At 62.8% G+C, this 26462-nt stretch overlaps 4 non-coding genes across 4 annotated transcripts; all 4 read right to left on the bottom strand.

Annotated features, from left to right (window-relative positions):
- Positions 1-1804: 1804 nt before the first annotated feature.
- Positions 1805-1923, bottom strand: LOC131872192 (5S ribosomal RNA). Its single transcript, XR_009370369.1, has one exon. It is a non-coding gene; the product is annotated as a 5S ribosomal RNA (ribosomal RNA).
- Positions 1924-9732: 7809 nt separating this feature from the next.
- LOC131872195 (5S ribosomal RNA) lies at positions 9733-9851 on the bottom strand. The gene has a single exon (XR_009370372.1). It is a non-coding gene; the product is annotated as a 5S ribosomal RNA (ribosomal RNA).
- A 7831-nt stretch (positions 9852-17682) lies between these two features.
- Positions 17683-17802, bottom strand: LOC131872194 (5S ribosomal RNA). Its single transcript, XR_009370371.1, has one exon. It is a non-coding gene; the product is annotated as a 5S ribosomal RNA (ribosomal RNA).
- A 7814-nt stretch (positions 17803-25616) lies between these two features.
- On the bottom strand, positions 25617-25734 carry LOC131872186 (5S ribosomal RNA). The gene has a single exon (XR_009370363.1). It is a non-coding gene; the product is annotated as a 5S ribosomal RNA (ribosomal RNA).
- Between the last annotated feature and the right edge of the window lie 728 nt (positions 25735-26462).

The following is a 26462-nucleotide window of genomic DNA, read 5'->3' as shown; positions in this document are numbered from 1 at the left end:
TGCCCCGGGTGCGCACCTTCGCCGCGGTGCGCACCATGGCGTGCACGAAGTCGGAGCCCGGTTTGCCCCGGGTGCGCACCTCGCGTGCACCTTCGGCGGGGTTGCGCGCCCTGGTGGGCACCATGGTGCGCACCAAGGAGCGCTCCGAAGTGTGCTCCAAGGTGCGGCGTGCACGAAGTCGGAGCCCGGTTTGCCCCGGGTGCGCACCTCGCGTGCACCTTCGGCGGGGTTGCGCGCCCTGGTGGGCACCATGGTGCGCACCAAGGAGCGCTCCGAAGTGTGCTCCAAGGTGCGGCGTGCACGAAGTCGGAGCCCGGTTTGCCCCGGGTGCGCACCTCGCGTGCACCTTCGCCGCGGTGGGCACCATGGCGTGCACGAAGTCGGAGCCCGGTTTGCCCCGGGTGCGCACCTCGCGTGCACCTTCGCCGGGGTGGGCACCTCGGCTGGGTTGCGCGCCCTGGTGCGCACCAAGGAGCGCTCCGAAGTGTGCTCCAAGGTGCGGCGTGCACGAAGTCGGAGCCCGGTTTGCCCCGGGTGCGCACCTCGCGTGCACCTTCGCCAGGGTGGGCACCTCGGTGCGCACACCTTCTCAATGTTTTCTTGCCTTTTCTGGAAATTGGTGAAGGCAGCGCATCAAAGGTGCGCACCTCGGTGTGCTCCGAGGTGCGAACCCGAGAGCGCTCCGAGGTGCCCACGAAGTCGAAAGTCGGGTTAATTGCATTGTTTTCCCCGGGTGCGCTCCGAGGTGCGCAACATCGGCGCGCACCAAGGAGGGCTCCGAAGTGTGCTCCAAGGTGCGCACGATGGCGTGCACCTCTGGTGCGCACGATTCGGAGCTCGGTTTGACCGGGGTGCGCACACCTTGGCTGGGTTGCGCACCTTTTGTGCGCTCCAAGGTGCGCACGAAGTCGGAGCTCGGTTTGCCCCGGGTGCGCACCTTCGCCAGGGTGCGCACCTTGATGCGCACGCCTTGGCTGGGCTGCGCACCTTGGTGGGCGCCATGGTGCGCACCTTTCGTGCGCTCCAAGGTGCGCACGAAGTCGGAGCTCGGTTTGCCCCGGGTGCGCACCTTGGTGGGCGCCATGGTGCACTCCGAGGTGCCCAAGATTGGTGCGCACCAAGGAGCGCTCCGAAGTGCGCTCCAAGGTGCGCGCGAAGTCGAAAGTTGGGTTAATTGTCCGGTTTGCCTCGGGTGCGCACCTTGCGTGCACCTTCGCCAGGGTGGGCGCCTTGGTGCGCACACCTTGGCTGGGCTGCGCACACCTTGGCACCCGCGTTTCCTTCATTTTAAATTTTTTTTTTTTACAATCTCTCAAGTGGGAAATTCTATAATCTCAACTTTTTTTGCCTTTTCAGGAAACTTTTGAATGGAGCGCATCATTGGTGCGCTCCGAAGTGTGCTCCAAAGCTCTCTCCAGCTGCGTGCACCTGCCCCGGCCGCGCACCCGGCCCCGCCCAGCTTCGCTCACCTGTCCCGGGCGTCTGGTGCGGAACCTTAGAGTAAGAAACATCACCGTGCACCTTGGCCAACGTGCGCGACTCGACCGAGCGCGCACTGGCCGAGGTGCACACCGATTTCACCTGGGTGCGCGCGCAGCACCTCGGGCGCACCGGGGTGCGCGCACAACGCCCGGGTTGCACCGTGGCCTGTGTGCTCGGGGCGCCTCGGGTGCGCGCTCGGTGTCGCCCCCGCGCGCGCGGTAGTGCGGGCAGCGCACCCCGGCCCGGCCCGGCCCCGACGAGAACGCAAACGGGCAAAAGGTTTATTCAAATAGCATTGCGACGCCCGGCGAAAAACTAAAAAAGGGTGCAACACCGGGACTTCCCGGGAGGTCACCCATCCCAGTACTACTCCGGCCCAAGCGCGCTTAACTGCGGAGTTCTGATGGGATCCGGTGCACTAACGCTGGTATGATCGCACCCGTTATGAGCTTGTCGCAGTGTGTACTTAGCAAACCGCGACCCACGTGCGAATCCACCCCGGCCACCCACCCCCGTCGAGGTGCACACCCTCCCTCGCGAAGTGCGCCCCGTTCGCCAAGTGTGAGCCCTGCCCGGGTGCGCGCACCTTGCTAGGGCGTCGGGTGTGCACCCGGCCCGGCCTACGTGCGTGCACCTGGAGGGGGCGTCGTGTGCGTGCAGTGTCCCGTCTGCAACGCGGTGCCCACACACCACCTCGGGCGCAACGACCTGCGCTCACATGTGGGCCGAGTGCACCTTGGTGCATGTTCGGGGCGCCTCGGGTGCACGCTCGATCTTGCCCCGGTGCACCAAGGCGCTCGGTTTGCCCCGGGTGCGCACTTGGTGCAAGGTGGGCACCCAAAATAGGGATCAAGCACCAAAACACAAGTTTCGGGATGCAAAATGGGACCCAAGGACCACAAATGCGTTCCAAGACCCATGATGGGTCCACGAGAACAAAAATGTGTTCCGAGACTTAATAAACAAATATTGGGTTTTAGGAGAAGAAACATGCTCTGATGCCCAAAACGAGAATCGACCCCGAAAAGGCCACAGGCCAAAAGTGGGATGCGAGACAAAAAAAAATGGGACCCGAGGACCAAAATTGGGTTCCCAGGTCGAAGACAGGGCAACCGGACAAGAAACGACCTCTAAGGCTCGAAATGAGTCCCGACGACTAAAACTTGACAAGAAGCACCCATCAGGCACCCAACTCGACACCCATGGGATGCCGACCCACCCGGGCTTCCACCTAGCACACCTTGGCACCCACCCACCCTCGCACCCAACCTCGCACCCAACTTAGCACCTTTGAACCCACATTGGCACTCACCCTGACCCTGGCACCTTGGAACCCACATTGGCACTCACCTTGACCCTGGCACCCACCTTTGCACTCACCTTGGGACCCACCCTGGCTCCCACCTCGGCACCCACCCAGACACCCACCTTGGTTCCTTGGCACCCACCTTGGATCCTTGGCACCCACCCCGACACCCACCTTGGCACGCAACTTGGCTACTTGCCACCCACCTTGGCTCCTTGACGCCCACCCCGACAACCACCCCGTGACCTACCCTGGCTAGGGTTGGTGCACACCCACCCTGGTGCCCACCTTGGCACCCACCCTATGACCCACCTTGGCACGCACCTTAGTACCCACCCCGTTACCCACCCTAGGACCCACCCCGTGACCCACCTTGGCCAGGGTGGGTGCCTTGGTGCGCACAACTTGCCTGGGCTGCACACCAGGGCGGGCTCAAGATGGCACCCGCGTTCCGTTTTTTTCACTATCTTTCAAAACGGAAATTTTAAAATCTCATTTTTTTCTTTTTTTTGCCTTTTCTGGAAATTAGTGAAGGCAGCGCATCAAAGGTGCGCAATGCTGGTGCGAACCCGGGAGCGCTCCGATGTGTGCTCCAAGGTGCGGCGTGCACGAAGTCCGAGCCCGGTTTGCCCCGGGTGCGCACCTCGCGTGCACCTTCGCCGGGGTGAGCACCTTGGCTGGGTTGCGCGCCCTGGTGCGTACCAAGGAGCGCTCTGAAGTGTGCTCCAAGGTGCGGCGTGCACGAAGTCGGAGCCCGGTTTGCCCCGGGTGTGCACCTCGGGTGCGCACCTCGCGTGCACCTTCGCTGCGGTGGGCACCTTGGCTGGGTTGCGCGCCTTGGTGGGCACCATGCAGTGCACGAAGTCGGAGCCCGGTTTGCCCCGGGCGCGCACCTCCGCCAGGGTGGGCACCTTGGTGCGCACAACTTGCCTGGGCTGCGCATCAGGAAGGGCTCAAGATGGCACCCGCGTTCCGTTTTTTTCACTATCTTTCAGAACGGAAATTTTAAAATATCGTTTTTTTTTGCCTTTTCTGGAAATTAGTGAAGGCAGCGCATCAAAGGTGCGCAACGCTGGTGCGAACCTGGGAGCGCTCCGATGTGTGCTCCAAGGTGCGGCGTGCACGAAGTCGGAGCCCGGTTTGCCTCGGGTGCGCCCTGGTGGGCACCATGGTGCGCACCAAGGAGCGCTCCGAAGTGTGCTCCAAGGTGCGGCCTGCACGAAGTCGGAGCCCGGTTTGCCCCGGGTGTGCACCTCGGGTGGGCACCTTGGTGCGCATGCCTTGCCTGGGCTGCGCACCAGGGCGGGCTCAAGATGGCACCCGCGTTCCTTTTTTTTCACTATCTTTCAAAACGGAAATTTTAAAATCTCATTTTTTTTTGCCTTTTTCTGGAAATTAGTGAAGGCAGCGCATCAAAGGTGCGCACCTCGCTGCCCACCACGGTGCGCAACGCCGGTGGGCACCCGGGAGTGCTTCGAAGTGTGCTCCAAGGTGCTGCGTGCACGTTGTCGGAGCCCGGTTTGCCCCGGGTGCGCACCTCGCGTGCACCTTCGTCGGGGTGGGCACCTTGGCTTGGTTTGCCCCGGCTGCGCTCCGAAGCGGGGTTATTGGAGCGCCGCCTCTTTTTTTGTCGGAGCGTTTGGTGGGGTTTCTCGCATTGGCTCTTCCGAGGCCCGGTTGCCACCCTGGCGCGCACGAAGTCGGAAGTAGGGTTAATTGCCCGGGTGCGCACCTTTGCCAGGGTGGCACCTTACCTGGGCTGCGCACCAGGGCGGGCTCAAGATGGCACGCGCGTTCCGTTTTTTTCACTATCTTTCAAAACGGAAATTTTAAAATCTCCTTTTTTTTTTGCCTTTTCTGGAAATTAGTGAAGGCAGCGCATCAAAGGTGCGCACCTCGCTGCCCACCTTGGTGTGCTCTGAGGTGCGCACCCGGGAGCGCTACGAAGTGTGCTCCAAGGTGCGGCGTGCACGTTGTCGGAGCCCGGTTTGCCCCGGGTGCGCACCTCGCCTGCACCTTGGCCGGGGTGGGCACCTTGGCTGGGTTTGCCCAGGGTGCGCTCCGAAGCGGGGTTACTGGAGCGCCCCCTCTTTTTTTGTCAGAGAGTTTGGTGGGGTTTCTCGCATTGGCTCTTCCCAGGCCCGGTTGTTGGGTGCGCTCCCACCCTGGCGCGCGCGAAGTTGGAAGTTGGGTTAATTGCCCGGGCGCGCACCTTCGCCAGGGTGGGCACCTTGGTGCGCAAACCTAGGCTGGGCTGCGCACCAGGGCGGGCTCAAGATGGCACCAGCATTCCCTTTTTCTCACTATCTTTCAAAACGGAAATTTTAAAATCTCGTTTTTTTTTTGCCTTTTATGGAAATTAGTGAAGGCATCGCATCAAAGGTGCGCACCTCGCTGCCCACCTTGGTGTGCTCCGAGGTGCCCACCACGGTGCGCAACGCCGGTGCGAACCCGGGAGCGCCCCGATGTGTGCTCCAAGGTGCGGCGTGCACGAAGTCGGACCCCGGTTTGCCCCGGGTGCGCACCTCGCGTGCACCTTGGTGCGCACACCTTGGCTGGGTTGCGCGGCCTGGTGGGCACCATGGTGCGCACCAAGGAGCGCTCCGAAGTGTGCTCCAAGGTGCGGCGTGCACGAAGTCGGAGCCCGGTTTGCCCCGGGTGCGCACCTTCGCCGCGGTGGGCACCATGGCGTGCACGAAGTCGGAGCCCGGTTTGCCCCGGGTGCGCACCTCGCGTGCACCTTCGCCGGGGTGGGCACCTCGGCTGGGTTGCGCGCCCTGGTGCGCACCAAGGAGCGCTCTGAAGTGTGCTCCAAGGTGCGGCGTGCACGAAGTCGGAGCCCGGTTTGCCCCGGGTGTGCACCTCGCGTGCACCTTCGCTGCGGTGGGCACCTTGGCTGGGTTGCGCGCCTTGGTGGGCACCATGCAGTGCACGAAGTCGGAGCCCGGTTTGCCCCGGGCGCGCACCTCCGCCAGGGTGGGCACCTTGGTGCGCACAACTTGCCTGGGCTGCGCACCAGGAAGGGCTCAAGATGGCACCCGCGTTCCGTTTTTTTCACTATCTTTCAGAACGGAAATTTTAAAATATCGTTTTTTTTTGCCTTTTCTGGAAATTAGTGAAGGCAGCGCATCAAAGGTGCGCAACGCTGGTGCGAACCTGGGAGCGCTCCGATGTGTGCTCCAAGGTGCGGCGTGCACGAAGTCGGACCCCGGTTTGCCCCGGGTGCGCACCTCGCGTGCACCTTGGTGCGCACACCTTGGCTGGGTTGCGCGCCCTGGTGGGCACCATGGTGCGCACCAAGGAGCGCTCCGAAGTGTGCTCCAAGGTGCGGCGTGCACGAAGTCGGAGCCCGGTTTGCCCCGGGTGCGCACCTCGCGTGCACCTTCGCCGCGGTGGGCACCATGGCGTGCACGAAGTCGGAGCCCGGTTTGCCCCGGGTGCGCACCTCGCGTGCACCTTCGCCGGGGTGGGCACCTTAGTGTGCAGACCTTGGCTGGGTTGCGCGCCCTGGTGGGCACCATGGTGCGCACCAAGGAGCGCTCCGAAGTGTGCTCCAAGGTGCGGCCTGCACGAAGTCGGAGCCCGGTTTGCCCCGGGTGTGCACCTCGGGTGGGCACCTTGGTGCGCATGCCTTGCCTGGGCTGCGCACCAGGGCGGGCTCAAGATGGCACCCGCGTTCCTTTTTTTTCACTATCTTTCAAAACGGAAATTTTAAAATCTCATTTTTTTTTGCCTTTTTCTGGAAATTAGTGAAGGCAGCGCATCAAAGGTGCGCACCTCGCTGCCCACCACGGTGCGCAACGCCGGTGGGCACCCGGGAGTGCTTCGAAGTGTGCTCCAAGGTGCTGCGTGCACGTTGTCGGAGCTCGGTTTGCCCCGGGTGCGCACCTCGCGTGCACCTTCGTCGGGGTGGGCACCTTGGCTGGGTTTGCCCCGGCTGCGCTCCGAAGCGGGGTTATTGGAGCGCCGCCTCTTTTTTTGTCGGAGCGTTTGGTGGGGTTTCTCGCATTGGCTCTTCCGAGGCCCGGTTGCCACCCTGGCGCGCACGAAGTCGGAAGTAGGGTTAATTGCCCGGGTGCGCACCTTTGCCAGGGTGGGCACCTTACCTGGGCTGCGCACCAGGGCGGGCTCAAGATGGCACGCGCGTTCCGTTTTTTTCACTATCTTTCAAAACGGAAATTTTAAAATCTCCTTTTTTTTTTGCCTTTTCTGGAAATTAGTGAAGGCAGCGCATCAAAGGTGCGCACCTCGCTGCCCACCATTGGTGTGCTCTGAGGTGCGCACCCGGGAGCGCTACGAAGTGTGCTCCAAGGTGCGGCGTGCACGTTGTCGGAGCCCGGTTTGCCCCGGGTGCGCACCTCGCCTGCACCTTGGCCGGGGTGGGCACCTTGGCTGGGTTTGCCCAGGGTGCGCTCCGAAGCGGGGTTACTGGAGCGCCCCCTCTTTTTTTGTCAGAGCGTTTGGTGGGGTTTCTCGCATTGGCTCTTCCCAGGCCCGGTTGTTGGGTGCGCTCCCACCCTGGCGCGCGCGAAGTTGGAAGTTGGGTTAATTGCCCGGGCGCGCACCTTCGCCAGGGTGGGCACCTTGGTGCGCACACCTTGGCTGGGCTGCGCACCAGGGCGGGCTCAAGATGGCACCAGCATTCCCTTTTTCTCACTATCTTTCAAAACGGAAATTTTAAAATCTCGTTTTTTTTTTGCCTTTTATGGAAATTAGTGAAGGCATCGCATCAAAGGTGCGCACCTCGCTGCCCACCTTGGTGTGCTCCGAGGTGCCCACCACGGTGCGCAACGCCGGTGCGAACCCGGGAGCGCCCCGATGTGTGCTCCAAGGTGCGGCGTGCACGAAGTCGGACCCCGGTTTGCCCCGGGTGCGCACCTCGCGTGCACCTTGGTGCGCACACCTTGGCTGGGTTGCGCGGCCTGGTGGGCACCATGGTGCGCACCAAGGAGCGCTCCGAAGTGTGCTCCAAGGTGCGGCGTGCACGAAGTCGGAGCCCGGTTTGCCCCGGGTACGCACCTCGCGTGCACCTTCGCCGGGGTGGGCACCTCGGCTGGGTTGCGCGCCCTGGTGCGCACCAAGGAGCGCTCCGAAGTGTGCTCCAAGGTGCGGCGTGCACGAAGTCGGAGCCCGGTTTGCCCCGGGTGCGCACCTTCGCCGCGGTGCGCACCATGGCGTGCACGAAGTCGGAGCCCGGTTTGCCCCGGGTGCGCACCTCGCGTGCACCTTCGGCGGGGTTGCGCGCCCTGGTGGGCACCATGGTGCGCACCAAGGAGCGCTCCGAAGTGTGCTCCAAGGTGCGGCGTGCACGAAGTCGGAGCCCGGTTTGCCCCGGGTGCGCACCTCGCGTGCACCTTCGGCGGGGTTGCGCGCCCTGGTGGGCACCATGGTGCGCACCAAGGAGCGCTCCGAAGTGTGCTCCAAGGTGCGGCGTGCACGAAGTCGGAGCCCGGTTTGCCCCGGGTGCGCACCTCGCGTGCACCTTCGCCGCGGTGGGCACCATGGCGTGCACGAAGTCGGAGCCCGGTTTGCCCCGGGTGCGCACCTCGCGTGCACCTTCGCCGGGGTGGGCACCTCGGCTGGGTTGCGCGCCCTGGTGCGCACCAAGGAGCGCTCCGAAGTGTGCTCCAAGGTGCGGCGTGCACGAAGTCGGAGCCCGGTTTGCCCCGGGTGCGCACCTCGCGTGCACCTTCGCCAGGGTGGGCACCTCGGTGCGCACACCTTCTCAATGTTTTCTTGCCTTTTCTGGAAATTGGTGAAGGCAGCGCATCAAAGGTGCGCACCTCGGTGTGCTCCGAGGTGCGAACCCGAGAGCGCTCCGAGGTGCCCACGAAGTCGAAAGTCGGGTTAATTGCATTGTTTTCCCCGGGTGCGCTCCGAGGTGCGCAACATCGGCGCGCACCAAGGAGGGCTCCGAAGTGTGCTCCAAGGTGCGCACGATGGCGTGCACCTCTGGTGCGCACGATTCGGAGCTCGGTTTGACCGGGGTGCGCACACCTTGGCTGGGTTGCGCACCTTTTGTGCGCTCCAAGGTGCGCACGAAGTCGGAGCTCGGTTTGCCCCGGGTGCGCACCTTCGCCAGGGTGCGCACCTTGATGCGCACGCCTTGGCTGGGCTGCGCACCTTGGTGGGCGCCATGGTGCGCACCTTTCGTGCGCTCCAAGGTGCGCACGAAGTCGGAGCTCGGTTTGCCCCGGGTGCGCACCTTGGTGGGCGCCATGGTGCACTCCGAGGTGCCCAAGATTGGTGCGCACCAAGGAGCGCTCCGAAGTGCGCTCCAAGGTGCGCGCGAAGTCGAAAGTTGGGTTAATTGTCCGGTTTGCCTCGGGTGCGCACCTTGCGTGCACCTTCGCCAGGGTGGGCGCCTTGGTGCGCACACCTTGGCTGGGCTGCGCACACCTTGGCACCCGCGTTTCCTTCATTTTAAATTTTTTTTTTTACAATCTCTCAAGTGGGAAATTCTATAATCTCAACTTTTTTTGCCTTTTCAGGAAACTTTTGAATGGAGCGCATCATTGGTGCGCTCCGAAGTGTGCTCCAAAGCTCTCTCCAGCTGCGTGCACCTGCCCCGGCCGCGCACCCGGCCCCCGCCCAGCTTCGCTCACCTGTCCCGGGCGTCTGGTGCGGAACCTTAGAGTAAGAAACATCACCGTGCACCTTGGCCAACGTGCGCGACTCGACCGAGCGCGCACTGGCCGAGGTGCACACCGATTTCACCTGGGTGCGCGCGCAGCACCTCGGGCGCACCGGGGTGCGCGCACAACGCCAGGGTTGCACCGTGGCCTGTGTGCTCGGGGCGCCTCGGGTGCGCGCTCGGTGTCGCCCCCGGGCTGCGCGCGGTAGTGCGGGCAGCGCACCCCGGCCCGGCCCGGCCCCGACGAGAACGCAAACGGGCAAAAGGTTTATTCAAATAGCATTGCGACGCCCGGCGAAAAACTAAAAAAGGGTGGCAACACCGGGACTTCCCGGGAGGTCACCCATCCCAGTACTACTCCGGCCCAAGCGCGCTTAACTGCGGAGTTCTGATGGGATCCGGTGCACTAACGCTGGTATGATCGCACCCGTTATGAGCTTGTCGCAGTGTGTACTTAGCAAACCGCGACCCACGTGCGAATCCACCCCGGCCACCCACCCCCGTCGAGGTGCACACCCTCCCTCGCGAAGATGCGCCCCGTTCGCCAAGTGTGAGCCCTGCCCGGGTGCGCGCACCTTGCTAGGGCGTCGGGTGTGCACCCGGCCCGGCCTACGTGCGTGCACCTGGAGGGGGCGTCGTGTGCGTGCAGTGTCCCGTCTGCAACGCGGTGCCCACACACCACCTCGGGCGCAACGACCTGCGCTCACATGTGGGCCGAGTGCACCTTGGGTGCATGTTCGGGGCGCCTCGGGTGCACGCTCGATCTTGCCCCGTGCACCAAGGCGCTCGGTTTGCCCCGGGTGCGCACTTGGTGCAAGGTGGGCACCCCAAAATAGGGATCAAGCACCAAACACAAGTTTCGGGATGCAAAATGGGACCCAAGGACCCACAAATGCGTTCCAAGACCCATGATGGGTCCACGAGAACAAAAATGTGTTCCGAGACTTAATAAACAAATATTGGGTTTTAGGAGAAGAAACATGCTCTGATGCCCAAAAACGAGAATCGACCCCGAAAAGGCCACAGGCCAAAAGTGGGATGCGAGACAAAAAAAAATGGGACCCGAGGACCAAAATTGGGTTCCCAGGTCGAAGACAGGGCAACCGGACAAGAAACGACCTCTAAGGCTCGAAATGAGTCCCGACGACTAAAACTTGACAAGAAGCACCCATCAGGCACCCAACTCGACACCCATGGGATGCCGACCCACCCGGGCTTCCACCTAGCACACCTTGGCACCCACCCACCCTCGCACCCAACCTCGCACCCAACTTAGCACTTTGAACCCACATTGGCACTCACCCTGACCCTGGCACCTTGGAACCCACATTGGCACTCACCTTGACCCTGGCACCCACCTTTGCACTCACCTTGGGACCCCCCCTGGCTCCCACCTCGGCACCCACCCAGACACCCACCTTGGTTCCTTGGCACCCACCTTGGATCCTTGGCACCCACCCCGACACCCACCTTGGCACGCAACTTGGCTACTTGCCACCCACCTTGGCTCCTTGACGCCCACCCCGACAACCACCCCGTGACCTACCCTGGCTAGGGTTGGTGCACACCCACCCTGGTGCCCACCTTGGCACCCACCCTATGACCCCACCTTGGCACGCACCTTAGTACCCACCCCGTTACCCACCCTAGGACCCAACCCCGTGACCCACCTTGGCCAGGGTGGGTGCCTTGGTGCGCACAACTTGCCTGGGCTGCACACCAGGGCGGGCTCAAGATGGCACCCGCGTTCCGTTTTTTTCACTATCTTTCAAAACGGAAATTTTAAAATCTCATTTTTTTCTTTTTTTTGCCTTTTCTGGAAATTAGTGAAGGCAGCGCATCAAAGGTGCGCAATGCTGGTGCGAACCCGGGAGCGCTCCGATGTGTGCTCCAAGGTGCGGCGTGCACGAAGTCCGAGCCCGGTTTGCCCCGGGTGCGCACCTCGCGTGCACCTTCGCCGGGGTGAGCACCTTGGCTGGGTTGCGCGCCCTGGTGCGTACCAAGGAGCGCTCTGAAGTGTGCTCCAAGGTGCGGCGTGCACGAAGTCGGAGCCCGGTTTGCCCCGGGTGTGCACCTCGGGTGCGCACCTCGCGTGCACCTTCGCTGCGGTGGGCCACCTTGGCTGGGTTGCGCGCCTTGGTGGGCACCATGCAGTGCACGAAGTCGGAGCCCGGTTTGCCCCGGGCGCGCACCTCCGCCAGGGTGGGCACCTTGGTGCGCACAACTTGCCTGGGCTGCGCATCAGGAAGGGCTCAAGATGGCACCCGCGTTCCGTTTTTTTTCACTATCTTTCAGAACGGAAATTTTAAAATATCGTTTTTTTTTTGCCTTTTCTGGAAATTAGTGAAGGCAGCGCATCAAAGGTGCGCAACGCTGGTGCGAACCTGGGAGCGCTCCGATGTGTGCTCCAAGGTGCGGCGTGCACGAAGTCGGAGCCCGGTTTGCCTCGGGTGCGCCCTGGTGGGCACCATGGTGCGCACCAAGGAGCGCTCCGAAGTGTGCTCCAAGGTGCGGCCAGCACGAAGTCGGAGCCCGGTTTGCCCCGGGTGTGCACCTCGGGTGGGCACCTTGGTGCGCATGCCATGCCTGGGCTGCGCACCTGGGCGGGCCTCAAGATGGCACCCGCGTTCCTTTTTTTTCACTATCTTTCAAAACGGAAATTTTAAAATCTCATTTTTTTTTGCCTTTTTCTGGAAATTAGTGAAGGCAGCGCATCAAAGGTGCGCACCTCGCTGCCCACCACGGTGCGCAACGCCGGTGGGCACCCGGAGTGCTTCGAAGTGTGCTCCAAGGTGCTGCGTGCACGTTGTCGGAGCCCGGTTTGCCCCGGGTGCGCACCTCGCGTGCACCTTCGTCGGGGTGGGCACCTTGGCTTGGTTTGCCCCGGCTGCGCTCCGAAGCGGGGTTATTGGAGCGCCGCCTCTTTTTTTGTCGGAGCGTTTGGTGGGGTTTCTCGCATTGGCTCTTCGAGGCCCGGTTGCCACCCTGGCGCGCACGAAGTCGAAGTAGGGTTAATTGCCCGGGTGCGCACCTTTGCCAGGGTGGCACCTTACCTGGGCTGCGCACCAGGGCGGGCTCAAGATGGCACGCGCGTTCCGTTTTTTTCACTATCTTTCAAAACGGAAATTTTAAAATCTCCTTTTTTTTTTGCCTTTTCTGGAAATTAGTGAAGGCAGCGCATCAAAGGTGCGCACCTCGCTGCCCACCTTGGTGTGCTCTGAGGTGCGCACCCGGGAGCGCTACGAAGTGTGCTCCAGGTGCGGCGTGCACGTTGTCGGAGCCCGGTTTGCCCGGGTGCGCACCTCGCCTGCACCTTGGCCGGGGTGGGCACCTTGGCTGGGTTTGCCCAGGGTGCGCTCCGAAGCGGGGTTACTGGAGCGCCCCCTCTTTTTTTGTCAGAGAGTTTGGTGGGGTTTCTCGCATTGGCTCTTCCCAGGCCCGGTTGTTGGGTGCGCTCCCACCCTGGCGCGCGCGAAGTTGGAAGTTGGGTTAATTGCCCGGGCGCGCACCTTCGCCAGGTGTGGGCACCTTGGTGCGCAAACCTTGGCTGGGCTGCGCACCAGGGCGGGCTCAAGATGGCACCAGCATTCCCCTTTTTCTCACTATCTTTCAAAACGGAAATTTAAAATCTCGTTTTTTTTTTTGGCCTTTTATGGAAATTAGTGAAGGCATCGCATCAAAGGTGCGCACCTCGCTGCCACCTTGGTGTGCTCCGAGGTGCCCACCACGGTGCGCAACGCCGGTGCGAACCCGGGAGCGCCCCGATGTGTGCTCCAAGGTGCGGCGTGCACGAAGTCGGACCCCGGTTTGCCCCGGGTGCGCACCTCGCGTGCACCTTGGTGCGCACACCTTGGCTGGGTTGCGCGGCCTGGTGGGCACCATGGTGCGCACCAAGGAGCGCTCCGAAGTGTGCTCCAAGGTGCGGCGTGCACGAAGTCGGGAGCCCGGTTTGCCCCGGGTGCGCACCTTCGCCGCGGTGGGCACCATGGCGGTGCACGAAGTCGGAGCCCGGTTTGCCCCGGGTGCGCACCTCGCGTGCACCTTCGCCGGGGTGGGCACCTCGGCTGGGTTGCGCGCCCTGGTGCGCACCAAGGAGGCGCTCTGAAGTGTGCTCCAAGGTGCGGCGTGCACGAAGTCGGAGCCCGGTTTGCCCCGGGTGTGCACCTCGCGTGCACCTTCGCTGCGGTGGGCACCTTGGCTGGGTTGCGCGCCTTGGTGGGCACCATGCAGTGCACGAAGTCGGAGCCCGGTTTGCCCCGGGCGCGCACCTCCGCCAGGGTGGGCACCTTGGTGCGCACAACTTGCCTGGGCTGCGCACCAGGAAGGGCTCAAGATGGCACCCGCGTTCCGTTTTTTTCACTATCTTTCAGAACGGAAATTTTAAAATATCGTTTTTTTTTTGCCTTTTCTGGAAATTAGTGAAGGCAGCGCATCAAAGGTGCGCAACGCTGGTGCGAACCTGGGAGCGCTCCGATGTGTGCTCCAAGGTGCGGCGTGCACGAAGTCGGACCCCGGTTTGCCCCGGGTGCGCACCTCGCGTGCACCTTGGTGCGCACACCCTTGGCTGGGTTGCGCGCCCTGGTGGGCACCATGGTGCGCACCAAGGAGCGCTCCGAAGTGTGCTCCAAGGTGCGGCGTGCACGAAGTCGGAGCCCGGTTTTGCCCCGGGTGCGCACCTCGCGTGCACCTTCGCCGCGGTGGGGCACCATGGCGTGCACGAAGTCGGAGCCCGGTTTGCCCCGGGTGCGCACCTCGCGTGCACCTTCGCCGGGGTGGGCACCTTAGTGTGCAGACCTTGGCTGGGTTGCGCGCCCTGGTGGGCACATGGTGCGCACCAAGGAGCGCTCCGAAGTGTGCTCCAAGGTGCGGCCTGCACGAAGTCGGAAGCCCGGTTTGCCCCGGGTGTGCACCTCGGGTGGGCACCTTGGTGCGCATGCCTTGCCTGGGCTGCCACCAGGGCGGGCTCAAGATGGCACCCGCGTTCCTTTTTTTTCACTATCTTTCAAAACGGAAATTTTAAATCTCATTTTTTTTTGCCTTTTTCTGGAAATTAGTGAAGGCAGCGCATCAAAGGTGCGCACCTCGCTGCCCACACGGTGCGCAACGCCGGTGGGCAACCCGGGAGTGCTTCGAAGTGTGCTCCAAGGTGCTGCGTGCACGTTGTCGGAGCCGGTTTTGCCCCGGGTGCGCACCTCGCGTGCACCTTCGTCGGGGTGGGCACCTTGGCTGGGTTTGCCCCGGCTTGCGCCTCCGAAGCGGGGTTATTGGAGCGCCGCCTCTTTTTTTGTCGGAGCGTTTGGTGGGGTTTCTCGCATTGGCTCTTCCGAGGCCCGGTTGCCACCCTGGCGCGCACGAAGTCGGAAGTAGGGTTAATTGCCCGGCGTGCGCACCTTTGCCAGGGTGGGCACCTTACCTGGGCTGCGCACCAGGGCGGGCTCAAGATGGCACGCGCGTTCCGTTTTTTTCACTATCTTTTCAAAACGGAAATTTTAAAATCTCCTTTTTTTTTTTGCCTTTTCTGGAAATTAGTGAAGGCAGCGCATCAAAGGTGCGCACCTCGCTGCCCACCTTGGTGTGCTCTGAGGTGCGCACCCGGGAGCGCTACGAAGTGTGCTCCAAGGTGCGGCGTGCACGTTGTCGGAGCCCGGTTTGCCCCGGGTGCGCACCTCGCCTGCACCTTGGCCGGGGTGGGGCACCTTGGCTGGGTTTGCCCAGGGTGCGCTCCGAAGCGGGGTTACTGGAGCGCCCCCTCTTTTTTTGTCAGAGCGTTTGGTGGGGTTTCTCGCATTGCTCTTCCCAGGCCCGGTTGTTGGGTGCGCTCCCACCCTGGCGCGCCGCGAAGTTGGAAGTTGGGTTAATTGCCCGGGCGCGCACCTTCGCCAGGGTGGGCACCTTGGTGCGCACAACCTTGGCTGGGCTGCGCACCAGGGCGGGCTCAAGATGGCACCAGCATTCCCTTTTTCTCACTATCTTTCAAAACGGAAATTTTAAAATCTCGTTTTTTTTTTTGCCTTTTATGGAAAATTAGTGAAGGCATCGCATCAAAAGGTGCGCACCTCGCTGCCCACCTTGGTGTGCTCCGAGGTGCCCACCACGGTGCGCAACGCCGGTGCGAACCCGGGAGCGCCCCGATGTTGCTCCAAGGTGCGGCGTGCACGAAGTCGGACCCCGGTTTGCCCCGGGTGCGCACCTCGCGTGCACCTTGGTGCGCACTACCTTGGCTGGGTTGCGCGGCCTGGTGGGCACCATGGTGCGCACCAAGGAGCGCTCCGAAGTGTGCTCCAAGGTGCGGCGTGCACGAAGTCGGAGCCCGGTTTGCCCCGGGTACGCACCTCGCGTGCACCTTCGCCGGGGTGGGCACCTCGGCTGGGTTGCGCGCCCTGGTGCGCACCAAGGAGCGCTCCGAAGTGTGCTCCAAGGTGCGGCGTGCACGAAGTCGGAAGCCCGGTTTGCCCCGGGTGCGCACCTTCGCCGCGGTGCGCACCATGGCGTGCACGAAGTCGGAGCCCGGTTTGCCCCGGGTGCGCACCTCGCGTGCACCTTCGGCGGGGTTGCGCGCCCTGGTGGGCACCATGGTGCGCACCAAGGAGCGCTCCGAAGTGTGCTCCAAGGTGCGGCGTGCACGAAGTCGGAGCCCGGTTTTGCCCCGGGTGCGCACCTCGCGTGCACCTTCGGCGGGGTTGCGCGCCCTGGTGGGCACCATGGTGCGCACCAAGGAGCGCTCCGAAGTGTGCTCCAAGGTGCGGGCGTGCACGAAGTCGGAGCCCCGGTTTGCCCGGGTGCGCACCTCGCGTGCACCTTCGCCGCGGTGGGCACCATGGCGTGCACGAAGTCGGAGCCCGGTTTGCCCCGGGTGCGCACCTCGCGTGCACCTTCGCCGGGGTGGGCACCTCGGCTGGGTTGCGCGCCCTGGTGCGCACCAAGGAGCGCTCCGAAGGTGCTCCAAGGTGCGGCGTGGCACGAAGTCGGAGCCCGGTTTGCCCCGGGTGCGCACCTCGCGTGCACCCTTCGCCAGGGTGGGCACCTCGGTGCGCACACCTTCTCAATGTTTTCTTGCCTTTTCTGGAAATTTGGTGAAGGCAGCGCATCAAAGGTGCGCACCTCAGTGTGCTCCGAGGTGCGAACCCGAGAGCGCTCCGAGGTGCCCACGAAGTCGAAAGTCGGGTTAATTGCATTGTTTTCCCCGGGTGCGCTCCGAGGTGCGCAACATCGGCGCGCACCAAGGAGGGCTCCGAAGTGTGCTCCAAGGTGCGCACGATGGCGTGCACCTCTGGTGCGCACGATTCGGAGCTCGGTTTGGACCGGGGTGCGCACACCTTGGCTGGGTTGCGCACCTTTTGTGCGCTCCAAGGTGCGCACGAAGTCGGAGCTCGGTTTGCCCCGGGTGCGCACCTTCGCCAGGTGCGCACCTTGATGCGCACAGCCTTGGCTGGGCTGCGCACCTTGGTGGGCGCCATGGTGCGCACCCTTTCGTGCGCTCCAAGGTGCGCACGAAGTCGGAGCTCGGTTTGCCCCGGGTGCGCACCTTGGTGGGCGCCATGGTGCACTCCGAGGTGCCCAAGATTGGTGCGCACCAAGGAGCGCTCCGAAGTGCGCTCCAAGGTGCGCGCGAAGTCGAAAGTTGGGTTAATTGTCCGGTTTGCCTCGGTGCGCACCTTGCGTGCACCTTCGCCAGGGTGGCGCCTTGGTGCGCACACCTTGGCTGGGCTGCGCACACCTTGGCACCCGCGTTTCCTTCATTTTAAATTTTTTTTTTTACAATCTCTCAAGTGGAAATTCTATAATCTCAACTTTTTTTGCCTTTTCAGAAACTTTTGAATGGAGCGCATCATTGGTGCGCTCCGAAGTGTGCTCCAAAGCTCTCTCCAGCTGCGTGCACCTGCCCCGGCCGCGCACCCGGCCCCGCCCAGCTTCGCTCACCTGTCCCGGGCGTCTGGTGCGGAACCTTAGAGTAAGAAACATCACCGTGCACCTTGGCCAACGTGCGCGACTCGACCGAGCGCGCACTGGCCGAGGTGCACACCGATTTTCACCTGGGTGCTGCGCGCAGCAACCTCGGGCGCACCGGGGTGCGCGCACAACGCCCGGGTTGCACCGTGGCCTGTGTGCTCGGGGCGCCTCGGGTGCGCGCTCGGTGTCGCCCCCCGCGCGCGCGGTAGTGCGGGCAGCGCACCCCGGCCCGCCCGGCCCCGACGAGAACGCAAACGGGCAAAAGGGTTTATTCAAATAGCATTGCGACGCCCGGCGAAAAACTAAAAAAAGGGTGCAACCACCGGGACTTCCCGGGAGGTCACCCATCCCAGTACTACTCCGGCCCAAGCGCGCTTAACTGCGGAGTTCTGATGGGATCCGGTGCACTAACGCTGGTATGATCGCACCCGTTATGAGCTTGTCGCAGTGTGTACTTAGCAAACCGCGAACCCACGTGCGAATCCACCCCGGCCACCCACCCCCGTCGAGGTGCACACCCTCCCTCGCGAAGTGCGCCCCGTTCGCCAAGTGTGAGCCCTGCCCGGTGCGCGCACCTTGCTAGGGCGTCGGGTGTGCACACGGCCCGGCCTACGTGCGTGCACCTGGAGGGGGCGTCGTGTGCGTGCAGTGTCCCGTCTGCAACGCGGTGCCCACACACCAACTCGGGCGCAACGACCTGCGCTCACATGTGGGCCGAGTGCACCTTGGTGCATGTTCGGGGCGCCTCGGGTGCACGCTCGATCTTGCCCCGGGCACCAAGGCGCTCGGTTTGCCCCGGGTGCGCACTTGGTGCAAGGTGGGCACCCAAAATAGGGACAAGCACCAAAACACAAGTTTCGGGATGCAAAATGGGACCCAAGGACCACAAATGCGTTCCAAGACCCATGATGGTCCACGAGAACAAAAATGTGTTCCGAGACTTAATAAACAAATATTGGGTTTTAGGAGAAGAAACATGCTCTGATGCCCAAAACGAGAATCGACCCCGAAAGGCCACAGGCCAAAAGTGGGATGCGAGACAAAAAAAAAATGGGACACGAGGACCAAAATTGGGTTCCCAGGTCGAAGACAGGGCAACCGGGACAAGAAACGACCTCTAAGGCTTGAAATGAGTCCCGACGACTAAAACTTGACAAGAAGCACCCATCAGGCACCCAACTCGACACCCATGGATGCCGACCCACCCGGGCTTCCACCTAGCACACCTTGGCACCCACCCACCTCGCACCCAACCTCGCACCCAACTTAGCACCTTTGAACCCACATTGGCACTCACCCTGACCCTCGGCACCTTGGAACCCACATTGGCACTCACCTTGACCCTGGCACCCACCTTTGCACTCACCTTGGGACCCACCCTGGCTCCCACCTCGGCACCCACCCAGACACCCACCTTGGTTCCTTGGCACCCACTTGGATCCTTGGCACCCACCCCGACACCCACCTTGGCACGCAACTTGGCTACTTGCCACCCACCTTGGCTCCTTGACGCCCACCCCGACAACCACCCCGTGACCTACCCTGGCTAGGGTTGGTGCACACCCACCCTGGTGCCCACCTTGGCACCCACCCTATGACCCACCTTGGCACGCACCTTAGTACCCACCCCGTTACCCACCCTAGGACCCCACCCCGTGACCCACCTGGCCAGGGTGGGTGCCTTGGTGCGCACAACTTGCCTGGGCTGCACACCAGGGCGGGCTCAAGATGGCACCCGCGTTCCGTTTTTTTCACTATCTTTCAAAACGGAAATTTTAAAATCTCATTTTTTTCTTTTTTTTGCCTTTTCTGGAAATTAGTGAAGGCAGCGCATAAAAGGTGCGCAATGCTGGTGCGAACACCGGGAGCGCTCCGATGTGTGCTCCAAGGTGCGGCGTGCACGAAGTCCGAGCCCGGTTTGCCCCGGGTGCGCACCTCGCGTGCACCTTCGCCGGGGTGAGCACCTTGGCTGGGTTGCGCGCCCCTGGTGCGTACCAAGGAGCGCTCTGAAGTGTGCTCCAAGGTGCGGCGTGCACGAAGTCGGAGCCCGGTTTGCCCCGGGTGTGCACCTCGGGTGCGCACCTCGCGTGCACCTTCGCTGCGGTGGGCACCTTGGCTGGGTTGCGCGCCTTGGTGGGCACCATGCAGTGCACGAAGTCGGAGCCCGGTTTGCCCCGGGCGCGCACCTCCGCCAGGGTGGGCACCTTGGTGCGCACAACTTGCCTGGGCTGCGCATCAGGAAGGGCTCAAGATGGCACCCGCGGTTCCGTTTTTTTCACTATCTTTCAGAACGGAAATTTAAAATATCGTTTTTTTTTGCCTTTCTGGAAATTAGTGAAGGCAGCGCATCAAAGGTGCGCAACGCTGGTGCGAACCTGGGAGCGCTCCGATGTGTGCTCCAAGGTGCGGCGTGCACGAAGTCGGAGCCCGGTTTGCCTCGGGTGCGCCCTGGTGGGCACCATGGTGCGCACCAAGGAGCGCTCCGAAGTGTGCTCCAAGGTGCGGCCTGCACGAAGTCGGAGCCCGGTTTGCCCCGGGTGTGCACCTCGGGTGGGCACCTTGGTGCGCATGCCTTGCCTGGGCTGCGCACCAGGGGCGGGCTCAAGATGGCACCCGCGTTCCTTTTTTTTTCACTATCTTTCAAAACGGAAATTTTAAAATCTCATTTTTTTTTGCCTTTTTCTGGAAATTAGTGAAGGCAGCGCATCAAAAGGTGCGCACCCTCGCTGCCCACCACGGTGCGCAACGCCGGTGGGCACCCGGGAGTGCTTCGAAGTGTGCTCCAAGGTGCTGCGTGCACGTTGTCGGAGCCCGGTTTGCCCCGGGTGCGCACCTCGCGTGCACCTTCGTCGGGGTGGGCACCTTGGCTTGGTTTGCCCCGGCTGCGCTCCGAAGCGGGGTTATTGGAGCGCCCGCCTCTTTTTTTGTCGGAGCGTTTGGTGGGGTTTCTCGCATTGGCTCTTCCGAGGCCCGGTTGCCACCCTGGCGCGCACGAAGTTCGGAAGTAGGGTTAATTGCCCGGGTGCGACCTTTGCCAGGGTGGCACCTTACCCTGGGCTGCGCACCAGGGCGGGCTCAAGATGGCACGCGCGTTCCGTTTTTTTCACTATCTTTCAAAACGGAAATTTAAAATCTCCTTTTTTTTTTGCCTTTTCTGGAAATTAGTGAAGGCAGCGCATCAAAGGTGCGCACCTCGCTGCCCACCTTGGTGTGCTCTGAGGTGCGCACCGGGAGCGCTACGAAGTGTGCTCCAAGGTGCGGCGTGCACGTTGTCGGAGCCCGGTTTGCCCCGGGTGCGCACCTCGCCTGCACCTTGGCCGGGGTGGGCACCTTGGCTGGGTTTGCCCAGGGTGCGCTCCGAAGCGGGGTTACTGGAGCGCCCCCTCTTTTTTTGTCAGAGAGTTTGGTGGGGTTTCTCGCATTGGCTCTTCCCAGGCCCGGTTGTTGGGTGCGCTCCCACCCTGGCGCGCGCGAAGTTGGAAGTTGGGTTAATTGCCCGGGCGCGCACCTTCGCCAGGGTGGGCACCTTGGTGCGCAAACCTTGGCTGGGCTGCGCACCAGGGCGGGCTCAAGATGGCACCAGCATTCCCTTTTTCTCACTATCTTTCAAAACGGAAATTTTAAAATCTCGTTTTTTTTTTGCCTTTTATGGAAATTAGTGAAGGCATCGCATCAAAGGTGCGCACCTCGCTGCCCACCTGGTGTGCTCCGAGGTGCCCACCACGGTGCGCAACGCCGGTGCGAACCCGGGAGCGCCCCGATGTGTGCTCCAAGGTGCGGCGTGCACGAAGTCGGACCCCGGTTTGCCCCCGGGTGCGCACCTCGCGTGCACCTTGGTGCGCACACCTTGGCTGGGTTGCGCGGCCTGGTGGGCACCATGGTGCGCACCAAGGAGCGCTCCGAAGTGTGCTCCAAGGTGCGGCGTGCACGAAGTCGGAGCCCGGTTTGCCCCGGGTGCGCACCTTCGCCGCGGTGGGCACCATGGCGTGCACGAAGTCGGAGCCCGGTTTGCCCCGGGTGCGCACCTCGCGTGCACCTTCGCCGGGGTGGGCACCTCGGCTGGGTTGCGCGCCCTGGTGCGCACCAAGGAGCGCTCTGAAGTGTGCTCCAAGGTGCGGCGTGCACGAAGTCGGAGCCCGGTTTGCCCCGGGTGTGCACCTCGCGTGCACCTTCGCTGCGGTGGGCACCTTGGCTGGGTTGCGCGCCTTGGTGGGCACCATGCAGTGCACGAAGTCGGAGCCCGGTTTGCCCCGGGCGCGCACCTCCGCCAGGGTGGGCACCTTGGTGCGCACAACTTGCCTGGGCTGCGCACCAGGAAGGGCTCAAGATGGCACCCGCGTTCCGTTTTTTTCACTATCTTTCAGAACGGAAATTTTAAAATATCGTTTTTTTTTGCCTTTTCTGGAAATTAGTGAAGGCAGCGCATCAAAGGTGCGCAAGAGCTGGTGCGAACCTGGGAGCGCTCCGATGTGTGCTCCAAGGTGCGCGTGCACGAAGTCGGACCCCGGTTTGCCCCGGGTGCGCACCTCGCGTGCACCTTGGTGCGCACACCTTGGCTGGGTTGCGCGCCTGGTGGGCACCATGGTGCGCACCAAGGAGCGCTCCGAAGTGTGCTCCAAGGTGCGGCGTGCACGAAGTCGGAGCCCGGTTTGCCCCGGGTGCGCACCTCGCGTGCACCTTCGCCGCGGTGGGCACCATGGCGTGCACGAAGTCGGAGCCCGGTTTGCCCCGGGTGCGCACCTCGCGTGCACCTTCGCCGGGGTGGGCACCTTAGTGTGCAGACCTTGGCTGGGTTGCGCGCCCTGGTGGGCACCATGGTGCGCACCAAGGAGCGCTCCGAAGTGTGCTCAAGGTGCGGCCTGCACGAAGTCGGAGCCCGGTTTGCCCCGGGTGTGCACCTCGGGTGGGCACCTTGGTGCGCATGCCTTGCCTGGGCTGCGCACCAGGGCGGGCTCAAGATGGCACCCGCGTTCCTTTTTTTTCACTATCTTTCAAACGGAAATTTTAAAATCTCATTTTTTTTTGCCTTTTTCTGGAAATTAGTGAAGGCAAGCGCATCAAAGGTGCGCACCTCGCTGCCCACCACCGGTGCGCAACGCCGGTGGGCAACCGGGAGTGCTTCGAAGTGTGCTCCAAGGTGCTGCGTGCACGTTGTCGGAGCCCGGTTTGCCCCGGGTGCGCACCTCGCGTGCACCTTCGTCGGGGTGGGCACCTTGGCTGGGTTTGCCCCGGCTGCGCTCCGAAGCGGGGTATTGGAGCGCCGCCTCTTTTTTTGTCGGAGCGTTTGGTGGGGTTTCTCGCATTTGCTCTTCCGAGGCCCGGTTGCCACCCTGGCGCGCACGAAGTCGGAAGTAGGGTTAATTGCCCGGTGCGCACCTTTGCCAGGGTGGGCACCTTACCTGGGCTGCGCACCAGGGCGGGCTCAAGATGGCACGCGCGTTCCGTTTTTTTCACTATCTTTCAAAACGGAAATTTTAAAATCTCCTTTTTTTTTTGCCTTTTCTGGAAATTAGTGAAGGCAGCGCATCAAAGGTGCGCACCTCGCTGCCCACCTTGGTGTGCTCTGAGGTGCGCACCCGGGAGCGCTACGAAGTGTGCTCCAAGGTGCGGCGTGCACGTTGTCGGAGCCCGGTTTGCCCCGGGTGCGCACCTCGCCTGCACCTTGGCCGGGGTGGGCACCTTGGCTGGGTTTGCCCAGGGTGCGCTCCGAAGCGGGGTTACTGGAGCGCCCCCTCTTTTTTTGTCAGAGCGTTTGGTGGGGTTTCTCGCATTGGCTCTTCCCAGGCCCGGTTGTTGGGTGCGCTCCCACCCTGGCGCGCGCGAAGTTGGAAGTTGGGTTAATTGCCCGGCGCGCGCACCTTCGCCAGGGTGGGCACCTTGGTGCGCACACCTTGGCTGGGCTGCGCACCAGGGCGGGCTCAAGATGGCACCAGCATTCCCTTTTTCTCACTATCTTTCAAAACGGAAATTTTAAAATCTCGTTTTTTTTTTGCCTTTTATGGAAATTAGTGAAGGCATCGCATCAAAGGTGCGCACCTCGCTGCCCACCTTGGTGTGCTCCGAGGTGCCCACCACGGTGCGCAACGCCGGTGCGAACCGGGAGCGCCCCGATGTGTGCTCCAAGGTGCGGCGTGCACGAAGTCGGACCCCGGTTTGCCCCGGGTGCGCACCTCGCGTGCACCTTGGTGCGCACACCTTGGCTGGGTTGCGCGGGCCTGGTGGGCACCATGGTGCGCACCAAGGAGCGCTCCGAAGTGTGCTCCAAGGTGCGGCGTGCACGAAGTCGGAGCCCGGTTTGCCCCGGGTACGCACCTCGCGTGCACCATCGCCGGGGTGGGCACCTCGGCTGGGTTGCGCGCCCTGGTGCGCACCAAGGAGCGCTCCGAAGTGTGCTCCAAGGTGCGGCGTGCACGAAGTCGGAGCCCGGTTTGCCCCGGGTGCGCACCTTCGCCGCGGTGCGCACCATGGCGTGCACGAAGTCGGAGCCCGGTTTGCCCCTGGGTGCGCACCTCGCGTGCACCTTCGGCGGGGTTGCGCGCCCTGGTGGGCACCATGGTGCGCACCAAGGAGCGCTCCGAAGTGTGCTCCAAGGTGCGGCGTGCACGAAGTCGGAGCCCGGTTTGCCCCGGGTGCGCACACTCGCGTGCACCTTCGGCGGGGTTGCGCGCCCTGGTGGGCACCATGGTGCGCACCAAGGAGCGCTCCGAAGTGTGCTCCAAGGTGCGGCGTGCACGAAGTCGGAGCCCGGTTTGCCCCGGGTGCGCACCTCGCGTGCACCTTCGCCGCGGTGGGCACCATGGCGTGCACGATGTCGGAGCCCCGGTTTGCCCCGGGTGCGCACCTCGCGTGCACCTTCGCCGGGGTGGGCACCTCGGCTGGGTTGCGCGCCCTGGTGCGCACCAAGGAGCGCTCCGAAGTGTGCTCCAAGGTGCGGCGTGCACGAAGTCGGAGCCCGGTTTGCCCCGGGTGCGCACCTCGCGTGCACCTTCGCCAGGGTGGGCACCTCGGTGCGCACACCTTCTTAAATGTTTTCTTGCCTTTTCTGGAAATTGGTGAAGGCAGCGCATCAAAGGTGCGCACCTCGGTGTGCTCCGAGGTGCGAACCCGAGAGCGCTCCGAGGTGCCCACGAAGTCGAAAGTCGGGTTAATTGCATTGTTTTCCCCGGGTGCGCTCCGAGGTGCGCAACATCGGCGACGCACCAAGGAGGGCTCCGAAGTGTGCTCCAAGGTGCGCACGATGGCGTGCACCTCTGGTGCGCACGATTCGGAGCTCGGTTTGACCGGGGTGCGCACACTCTTGGCTGGGTTGCGCACCTTTTGTGCGCTCCAAGGTGCGCACGAAGTCGGAGCTCGGTTTGCCCCGGGTGCGCACCTCGCCAGGGTGCGCACCTTGATGCGCACGCCTTGGCTGGGCTGCGCACCTTGGTGGGCGCCATGGTGCGCACCTTTCGTGCGCTCCAAGGTGCGCACGAAGTCGGAGCTCGGTTTGCCCCGGGTGCGCACCTTGGTGGGCGCCATGGTGCACTCCGAGGTGCCCAAGATTGGTGCGCACCAAGGAGCGCTCCGAAGTGCGCTCCAAGGTGCGCGCGAAGTCGAAAGTTGGGTTAATTGTCCGGTTTGCCTCGGGTGCGCACCTTGCGTGCACCTTCGCCAGGGTGGGCGCCTTGGTGCGCACCACCTTGGCTGGGCTGCGCACAACCTTGGCACCCGCGTTTCCTTCATTTTAAATTTTTTTTTTTACAATCTCTCAACTGGGAAATTCTATAATCTCAACTTTTTTTGCCTTTTCAGGAAACTTTTGAATGGAGCGCATCATTGGTGCGCTCCGAAGTGTGCTCCAAAGCTCTCTCCAGCTGCGTGCACCTGCCCCGGCCCGCGCACCCGGCCCCGCCCAGCTTCGCTCACCTGTCCCGGGCGTCTGGTGCGGAACCTTAGAGTAAGAAACATCACCGTGCACCTTGGCCAACGTGCGCGACTCGACGAGCGCGCACTGGCCGAGGTGCACACCGATTTCACCTGGGTGCGCGCGCAGCACCTCGGGCGCACCGGGGTGCGCGCACAACGCCCGGGTTGCACCGTGGCCTGTGTGCTCGGGGCGCCTCGGGTGCGCGCTCGGTCTGATTCCGCCCCCGCGCGCGCGGTAGTGCGGGCAGCGCACCCCGGCCCGGCCCGGCCCCGACGAGAACGCAAACGGGCAAAAGGTTTATTCAAATAGCATTGCGACGCCCGGCGAAAAACTAAAAAAGGGTGCAACACCGGGACTTCCCGGGAGGTCACCCATCCCAGTACTACTCCGCCCAAGCGCGCTTAACTGCGGAGTTCTGATGGGATCCGGTGCACTAACGCTGGTATGATCGCACCCGTTATGAGCTTGTCGCAGTGTGTACTTAGCAAACCGCGACCCCACGTGCGAATCCACCCCGGCCACCCACCCCCGTCGAGGTGCACCACCCTCCCTCGCGAAGTGCGCCCCGTTCGCCAAGTGTGAGCCCTGCCCGGGTGCGCGCACCTTGCTAGGGCGTCGGGTGTGCACCCGGCCCGGCCTACGTGCGTGCACCTGGAGGGGGCGTCGTGTGCGTGCAGTGTCTCCTGTCTGCAACGCGGTGCCCACACACCACCTCGGGCGCAACGACCTGCGCTCACATGTGGGCCGAGTGCACCTTGGTGCATGTTCGGGGCGCCTCGGGTGCACGCTCGATCTTGCCCCGGTGCACCAAGGCGCTCGGTTTGCCCCGGGTGCGCACTTGGTGCAAGGTGGGCACCCAAAATAGGGATCAAGCACCAAAACACAAGTTTCGGGATGCAAAATGGGACCCAAGGACCACAAATGCGTTCCAAGACCCATGATGGGTCCACGAGAAACAAAAATGTGTTCCGAGACTTAATAAACAAATTATTGGTTTTAGGAGAAGAAACATGCTCTGATGCCCAAAACGAGAATCGACCCCGAAAAGGCCCACAGGCCAAAAGTGGGATGCGAGACAAAAAAAAATGGGACCCGAGGACCAAAATTGGGTTCCCAGGTCGAAGACAGGGCAACCGGACAAGAAACGACCTCTAAGGCTCGAAATGAGTCCCGACGACTAAAAC

Source organism: Cryptomeria japonica, unplaced genomic scaffold, assembly GCF_030272615.1.
Source record: "Cryptomeria japonica unplaced genomic scaffold, Sugi_1.0 HiC_scaffold_532, whole genome shotgun sequence".
Taxonomy (NCBI): domain Eukaryota; kingdom Viridiplantae; phylum Streptophyta; class Pinopsida; order Cupressales; family Cupressaceae; genus Cryptomeria; species Cryptomeria japonica.
Note: the sequence above shows the minus strand (reverse complement) of the source record. Positions and strands in the feature narration are given on the sequence as shown.